Genomic DNA, 9,342 nt, shown 5'->3' with positions numbered 1-9,342 from the left:
AGATTCAAAATTTTAGATTAAATATTTCCATTTCTGGGTGCATGCATACTTTAATATGAATATAATATGTACATACGCGGGGGGCCGATTATTTCTTGGCCACCATCGAATCCCAATAATACTTAAACTGTGAGTGTTAAAACTATAGATATTATAGATTATATATCAATGATGTTACGTTAGAATTTTGTGATTTAAATTCTAAATCAATGATCTAAAATATTTACGATGCGACTCACTTGTTAAATAAATAAAATAAAGGGAAAAAATTAGAATTTGTGGTACGTTGATTAAGAATAAAAATAATCCGATTTGAGTATATTTATTACCACATAAGGTTTTTCTATAATTAAATAATTAGTTCTATATATAAATACTAATAAAGATTGGGAGCCTATTATGTCTTGAAAATTCACTGTCACAATATTCTTGTATTCTTCTTAGTTTTGATATTAGCAAAATTACTTTTTTTCTGTAATTTTTTCTGTTTAAGATTTTTCACGTAGAAATTTAATATATTCTTCTATTTTTTAATCATTTTAATAGTATGAATCGAACGACCTCAGTGATAAAAGAATTGTTCTTATTCCTTGATGTTGGGGAAACTGGGTTATTTCCCACACGAACGTAGTTTTAAAATTAACCTAAAATGTCAAGATCAAAACCACCAAAAGTTGCATAGCGGATAAACCCGTCAAGCTATTGAATATTGAAACACAATGGAAAACCGAATAAAGAACAATAAAGGAGAGAACGCACCAAATTTACGAGGTTCGACGAGAATATCGTCTACTCCTCGGGCACCACACCGGATGATAACTTCACTATCAACAAATATTACAACAAATGGAATTCTTTAGAATTCCCAAATTGAGAGAATGAAGAAAACAAATGGAAGAGAGAACTTCTTTTGGGATGATTTCTAATGAAATACTTAGGCTTCTTTATGGTTGAGTTTTAAGGACTAAACTTATAAAGTTGGTCACCTACCAAAGATGAATTTTCCAATAAATTGGCCACCAACCAAGATGAATTTTCCAATAAGTTGGCCACCAACCAAAGATGTCGACTTTGCCAACTTTCAACTTTGTCAACTTTCAAACCAAACATAACAAATATCCACCTTAGCTTGAAATTACCAAGCCTACTCAACTTCTTCAACTCTCCAAATTTGATGAAGTTATTTTAATGTAATGCCTCTAATTGCGCTCACAAGCGCCACACACCCGAAGGTGTTCATACTTTCAGGATGTTAATCAAGTTCAAACAATGATTGAACTTGATTACTGTTACCACCTTGACATTATATCTACAGGATTTTTTGCTGTTGCAATTTTCTGAAGTAGAATATTTCCTTCTTCAAAGATCTTCCGCACAAAGTGATACCTCGCATCGATATGCTTAGTCCTTGAATGGTAGACTTGATTTTTCGCTAAGTGCATAGAGCTATGACTGTCACAATGGAGACTAATGTGACTTTGAACAACTCCCAAGTCTTCCATCAACCCGTTAAGCCAAATTGCTTCCTTCACAGCCTCTGAAACTGCCATGTATTCTGCCTCTGTAGTAGACAAATCTACTATAGATTGCAAAGTAGACTTCCAACTTACTGGGGCTTTAGCAAGAGTAAATAAATACACAGTAGTTGATCGACGTTTATCCAAATCACCAGCATAGTCGGAATCAACATATCCAACCACACACTGACCAAGTGCTTTATCCTATTCAAAAACTAAACCAACATCCATGGTTTGTTGGAGATACCGTAAAATCCATTTCACAACTTGCCGATGTCCTTTTCTAGGATTATGCATGTACTTGCTCACAACTCCAACTGCTTGTGAAATATCAGGACGTGTACACACCATTGCATACATCAAGCTCCCAACTGCATTAGCATATGAAACTTTTGCCATATACTCTCGTTCTTCGTTAGTTTTAGGAGATAATTGAGAACTAAGTTTCAAATAAGAAGCTAGTGGGATACTTACATGTTTGGTATTTTCATTCATGCCAAAACATTGTAATACCTTTATTAGATACTGCTTCTGGGTTAAACAAAGTTTCCCTCTCTGTCTATCTCTGCTTATCTCCATACCAAGAATTTTCTTGGCCTCACCTAGATCTTTCATCTCAAACTCATGATTCAACTGAGCCTTTAATTTGTCTATCTCTTTTTGACTCTTCGAAGCGATCAACATATCATCATCGTACAAGAGAAGATAAATGAAAGATCCATCTTTGAGCTTTTGCAAATACACAAAATGATCATATTTGCTTCTAGTGTACTTTTGCCTCCTCATAAAGCTATCAAATCGCTTGTACCACTGCCTCGGAGATTGCTTCAATCCATATAGTGGGTTGTTCAGCTTACAAACCCATTTCTCATAACCACCATCTTTGTATCCTTCTGGCTGAGTCATATAGATATCCACTTCTAAATCACCATGCAAGAAAGCCATCTTTACATCAAGTTGAGCTAGCTCCAAATTCAACTGTGCTACCAATGCAAATAATATTCTAATGGAGGAATGTTTCACAACAGGGGAAAATACTTCATTGTAGTTGATTCCCTCCTTTTGAGCGTAGCTTTTAGCTACCAACCTTGCCTTGTAGCGAACATCTTTCTTTGTAACATCCTCCATACCAGGTTAGTGATCAAATTATGAAATTTTAAAATTTAGTGACCAAAATATATAAATTGAATAGTTGAAAGATTTAATGGGAATGTTTCATGTAGGATGGATAAGGAAAGAAGGGAAATTAAGAGGGCAATGAGTCTTTTAGCAAGAGAAATAATTAAATATTACTTAAGGTTATTTAATTAACCACGTGGAAGTTAGTAGAGAAGGCAAAAGTTTCCAGATTTCTCTTCTTCTTCTTTCTTCTTCTTCACTGTGAAGACAAAGCTAAAGGTGAGTTTTCCTGTTAATTAAATTCTTGATGAATTTAAGGTTGCTTATTGATCATTAGATGATAACTAAGCTTAAGGAAAGCTTAGGTTATCTTAAAACCATAAGATGATGGGGTTAGGAAGGATTAAAGAAAGGAAGTAGAAAAGTAAAATCTTGGGTTAGAGTTCATAATAAGAATTAGAAGTGGGATTTGACTTGTCATCAAGCTAATTAAAGGAAATGAAGTGTCAGAATTCGATTTAGAACATGTTGGAAATTGAGTGAAATTCTTAAATTTTATATGGAGAATTGAATTTCTAAGTTTTAAAGGTATCGAATGGATAATAATTAGTTTAAGTAAGTGTATGCAAGTTAGGGATATAAAAGGTGATAAAATATAAAGTGTAGAGAAGATTATAAAGAGATTTTCGTGCTTAAAATGACATTTCTAGGCTATGTGCATTGCTGCACATTCAATGTGCACCGATGCATCAAGGATAAATTCCAGAAATTTTTCAAGGTGAATCGATGCACATGAAGTGCATCGATGCACTCTTTTAAAATACAAACATCGAATGCCATCAGTGGATCGATGCACCTCCTTAAATATAAACATCGAATAGGATTTATGCATCGATGCATGGTGTGGTGCATCGATGCATACCTTCATGAAAAGATGAAAATGGCTTTTCTTTTAGCCCAAGAAATGATAGTTTAGAATACATTAATTAGTATACTGATTAGCATCAATGAATTACTCTGTAGATACTAAGCCTAAACAAGTTCCAGAACAATTGCCTCGTAAGATCGATCGAAGAAAAAGCAAGGAAATATAGTTGAGTGCATATGCATAGCATGACTATAGTATTCTATTCAGTTCTAGACTTGTGATAAGTCTAGATTCGATATTTTGATATATGATCACATTTCATATTATGATACATGACATGAATTCATATTATATGCATTAAGTGAAATGAATATGCAAGAAAGGTTATATAAGCTATGTGATACAATGATGGAACATGATATGTTTATGTGATAAAGGTATGGAAATTATATGCCTATACAATATAAATTATGGGAATGGTGAAAGCCCATGTTATGTAGATGAGAACTATATGTATAGTTGGCATGCCAAGAGTAGAGGGTCTATGCGGTCCTTCGGGATATATATGTATTCTTTGGAACATGTGTGAGGTGTTTAAGACACATACTTGATCCTTGGCATATGTATATGATTCTTAAGGAATTATCTATGTGGTCCTTAGGGACAATCTTATATGGCACTACGGTGCAATTCTATGCGGCACTTCGGTGCAATTCTACGTGGCACTTCGATGCAGTTATACGAGCTGTGGTGACAGTATAGTGCACAACCTCACAGTACTCACATACCTTAGGTTCTCAGTATGGTATCATGGGCTAGTGAATTGATTAATACAAACTTATGAGTGTTACTGTGATGAGTCTATGTGTAGGAAACATGGTTATGGACATTATACAGATAATATGCATATGTTATTGCATTTCATTTCATTTTGGCATTCTCATGATATTTCCTTATTATTATTATTATTATTATTATTATTATTATTATTATTATTATATTGCCTCACTAAGTCGATGACTTAGCGCGTGAGTGTTTCACACGTAGGATCCGAAAAAGTAGACGATCAAGGTTAAGCAGCTGGACAACATTACTCCTACAACTATCAGATCAGAAGCAACTTAATAGTATGTCATTTTGTTATGTAAATCAATGTTGGCATGTAATAGAATGTTAAGTTGTGTATGCTCTGAGTATTTTTATAAACGTGTATTAACATATGTATATTATTGTATTTTAATAATATAAGTTCAAATGTTTTATCGATTTTTTAAGAGTATTGTTTTGTTTAGTCAATGTGACATCCTGGACTCGTATCCGGGTCGGGTATGAGTTGAGGGTGTTACATTCTTGCTATGAGATCCATCTTTCTTTGCAAATACCGACTTGCATCCAATTGCTCTTTTACCTTTCGGTAACTTTGCCAGTTTCCAAGTGTTGTTCTTTTGGAGATATTGCATTTCTTCATCTATGGCACTTTTCCACTTATCACTTTCCAAGCTTTGTATTGCTTCTTGGTAAGTGATAGGGATATCATCGTCAACAACTGGAAGAGGATAGGCCACCATATCAATAAATCGAGTAGGTCTACGAATTTCTCTCATTGGCCTTGTAACTGCAAGTGGTTCTGGTGTCTCCAATGGTTCTTGGGTTTGATCCTCTTCATCTTTTGATTCTTCTATTGGATTTGAAGAATCAGCTGCATCAACTTCTGGGATCATCGTCTGCTGAAACTCTACCTGTTTTAGAGTATGCTCCACCTGCCGCGGAGTCTACTTGTCTGGACAACTTCATTTGTTACCTTCTTTACTAGGGCAGATTAATCAAAGGTAGCATCTCTGCTACAAATTATCTTCTTGGTGTCTAAACACCAAAGGTGGAATCCCTTCACTCCATAGGTGATTCTCATAGAGAGGGTCTTCTTTGCTCTCGGATCAAGCTTAAATTCATTCACATGATAATAAGCAGTGGATCCAAATACATGTAAGGAATCATAATCAGTAGCAGGTTTTCTAGACCATACCTCTAATGGTGTTTTCCTCCTATCGCTGATGATGGCAGACGATTGATAAGATGACCAGTATATGTCACAGCATCAGCCCAAAATACCTTACTTATCCCAGCATTAGATAACATACATCGAACTTTCTCCAATAGTGTTTGATTCATACGCTCTGGCACCTCATTCTGTTGTGATGTATTTCTAACATTGAAGTGTCGAACAATATCATACTCATGGCAAACGTCAAAGAATGGGCCACTTTTATATTCCTCTCCATTGTCCATCCTAAGATGTGTAATCTTTCTATCAGTCTGGTTCTCGATCATATTTTTCCATTTAAGGAAAATTCGAAGCACTTCATCTTTATACTTCAGCGGATACACCCGAACTCTTAAAAAGTAATGGTTTCCTCCTAAAGACGATGTCTTTGAAGGACCACATACATCTGAGTGAATATAATCCATAATACCTTTTGTATTATGTTTAATGGTGCCAAACTTCACTTTCTTCTGCTTTCCCAGAACATAATGCTCACAAACGTTCAATCTGAAAGCCTTTGCACCTTTCAACAATCCTTTCTTTGCCAGAATTTACAAGGATTTCTCTCTAGCATGTCCCAACCGCATATGCCTTAACTGGGTTGTGTCCAAATCATCACCTCCGGAAGCTGCTGCAACTGCTCCAATAATTGTACTACCTTGGTATTAATATAAATTATTTTCCTGATGCCCTTCATCATCACAAGTGCGCCAGATGTGACTTTTAAAACTTCATCTCTCATAGTGGCTACTGAGCCTTTGGATTCCAAGGCTCCTAACGATATGAGATTTTTCTTCAAACTGGGCACATATCAAACATCAGTCAGAACTCTGGTTGATCCATCTTGATTCTTCAATCGAATTAAACATATCCCAACAGTTTTACGAGCATTGTCATTGCCCATATAAATAACTCTTGCATTTAGTTCTACTTAATCGGAGAACCACTCTCGATTAGGGGAAATATGTTAGGTACAACCTGAATCTAATATCCACTCATCTGAATGGAATGTTGTTGATGAAGCAACCAATGATATGTCAGATTCATTTGCATCATGCTTTGCAACACATGCATCTGGAGCAGCTTTTCCTTTCTTCTTCAGCTTCGGATAATCTTTCTTCCAATGGCCTTTCTCATGACAAAAGGCACATTCATCTTTTCCCAGTCTGGACTTCGACTTTGATCTCCTCTCCACTTTGACTTTTGACTTTTTGAGCGACCTCTTGCCACCATGGCCTCCGCTGCTTCACACTTGCTCTCCTTCTTGGTTTTCTTTCTGATGTCATAACTATACAAAGCAACAGTTACATCTTTAAAGGTAACATTATTCTTACCATGAAGTAACGTTATCTCAAGGTGCTCAAATTCATCTGGAAGAGATGACAACAACATCAAATCCAAATCTTCATCTTTGAAGGTTTCATCCATGACCAATAAGTCTGCCACTAGCTCATTGAACGCAGTGATATGTTCATTCATACTGGTGCACGGTTGATAATCAAATCTGAACAATCTTTTCTTCATGTGAAGACGATTCTGAGAGCTTTTATTTAGGAATTTTTCCTCCAATGCTTTTCACATCTTACTCGCAGAAGTCTCGTTCATGTAGTCATACTTCTGCTCCCTGGAAAGACAAGATCAAATCATGCTACACGCCAAACGATTGATTGTTCCCCATTCTTTCTCCTCTATATATTCATGTTTTTCTTCGTCAATGGAGATGTTTAGACCTTATTGGAATAAAGCGTCTAACACCTCGCCTTGCCATATGCCAAATGACTGAATCCATCAAACAACTCCACCGAGAAATTTGCATTTGACATCATCCTTCTCACCGGTCCAGATAAAGAGCTCAATGTCTCAATTAATCCATATTTTGGCATTTTAATTCTAACAAACAATATTCAATAGCACGAACTGTATCTTTTCATCAACAAGACCATGAGGATAACCTCAACCGAAGCTCTAATACCAATTATTGGGGAAATCAGGTTATTTTTCACACGAATATAGTTTCAAAATTGACCTAAAATGTCAAGATCAAAACCACCAAAGGTTGCATAATAGATAAACCCGTCAAACTATTTAATATTGAAACACAATGGAAAAACCAAAAATAAAGAACAATAAATGAGAGAACACACCAAATTTAAGAGGTTCGACGAGAATATTGTCTACTACTCGAGCACCACACCAGATGATAACTTCACTATCAACAAATATTACAACAAATGGAATTCTTTAGAATTCCCAAAGTGAGAGAATGAAGAAAACAAATGGAAGATAGAACTTCTTTTAGAATGATTTCTAATGAACTACTTAGGTCTATTTATAGTTGAGTTTTAAGAACTAAACTTATAAATAACATAATATTTTAGGGACCAAATATGAAATTCCCATGTGCAAAGTTGGCCATCTACCAAAGATGAATTTTCCAATAAGTTGGCCACCAACCAAGATGAATTTTCCAATAAGTTGGTCACCAACCAAATATGTCAACTTTGCCAACTTTCAAGTCAAACATAACACTTGAGGCCTCGAGATTGAGTACTAGGAATGTCGGAGGTCGCATCCAATGAAATTAAGCTAAAGGATTATCTCATCAAACTATTAACTACAAGGAACCCAACTTCATTCAACAATTACTTGATCCAAATCCTTTCAGAGATTGAATTGGTTAAACTCTTGTATTCTGCTTCTGTGTTTGAAATGTTAGTTATTTATGTAAATTATCTGTAAAATATTACATGCAGAAATATACAAATCTTAAAACAATAAAATACAAAAGAGAAATAAACGTGGACACGTAGCAAGATCTTTACAAAGAGACACGAATAGAGGTAGGGGATGGAGACAATGATCTTATTCATCGCAATAACCTAAAATTTGGGTAGAATTTCACCGTAATATTAAAGTAATAATAGAAAAACACCCTATTCTAATATTCCTTTAATTACAAAATAATATAATCAATCTATAACATGGGGAGCTTACAAAGATCTATGTTTATTGTTGATTGGTAAAACAAACAAAAATCATAGTTAATTGTAGAAAAATGGTTTTGATAATGTTGGTATGATTTTTTTTATGAAAGAGTGTCTACCTACTTCTACTTCTTGCTCTTTGCTGTATAATTATTTATAGTGACTTCCACTGGTGTTGACAGAGATTTGTCGTGATAAGGATATTGATTGGACGTCCTAAAAAGTTATGGTTTTGATTAATTCGTTATCAAATGAGATCATGTGTACCAATACGTGGTCGTTGATGATTATACGCATGATGTGTTTGCATGCAATGTAGGCAATGGACACGCGATCATTGATAATCACTCGTGGGTACGCTCCTCATTTCTGAAAACTCGCAAAATCGATCAGCATGTCTAAAGGTTTGCATAGCAGCGATTCATAAGTACAACAGTTATTAATATGGGTGATTCCACCGATGAATTTTCTATATTTGTTTACTGGCAGTGAAATCCAATGACATTGACTTCCATCAAAGCTAATTTCAAGATTCGATGGTAGCTAAGAGACAATCGGTTCCTCGCATATGTACATATTATATTCTTATCCAAGCATGCATGCACCCTGAAATGGAAATATATAATCTGAAATTTTGAATATCATCAAGACAGAACCAGCTGTGTGGCTGCTCTGCAATGATATAATTTTATTGCAACTTGCATTACAAAGTACATCAAACGAGGCCATTGTCAAGCACAATGCGCAGATTTCATTCCAAGCAATTTGTTTTCTTATCATACAATCTTAAAACACCGGTAACAATAACGACGA

The sequence above is a fragment of the Hibiscus syriacus genome, unplaced genomic scaffold (genome assembly GCF_006381635.1).
Source record: "Hibiscus syriacus cultivar Baekdansim isolate YM2019G1 unplaced genomic scaffold, ASM638163v2 tig00113124_pilon, whole genome shotgun sequence".
Lineage (NCBI taxonomy): Eukaryota > Viridiplantae > Streptophyta > Magnoliopsida > Malvales > Malvaceae > Hibiscus > Hibiscus syriacus.
This window is presented reverse-complemented; position numbering follows the sequence as displayed.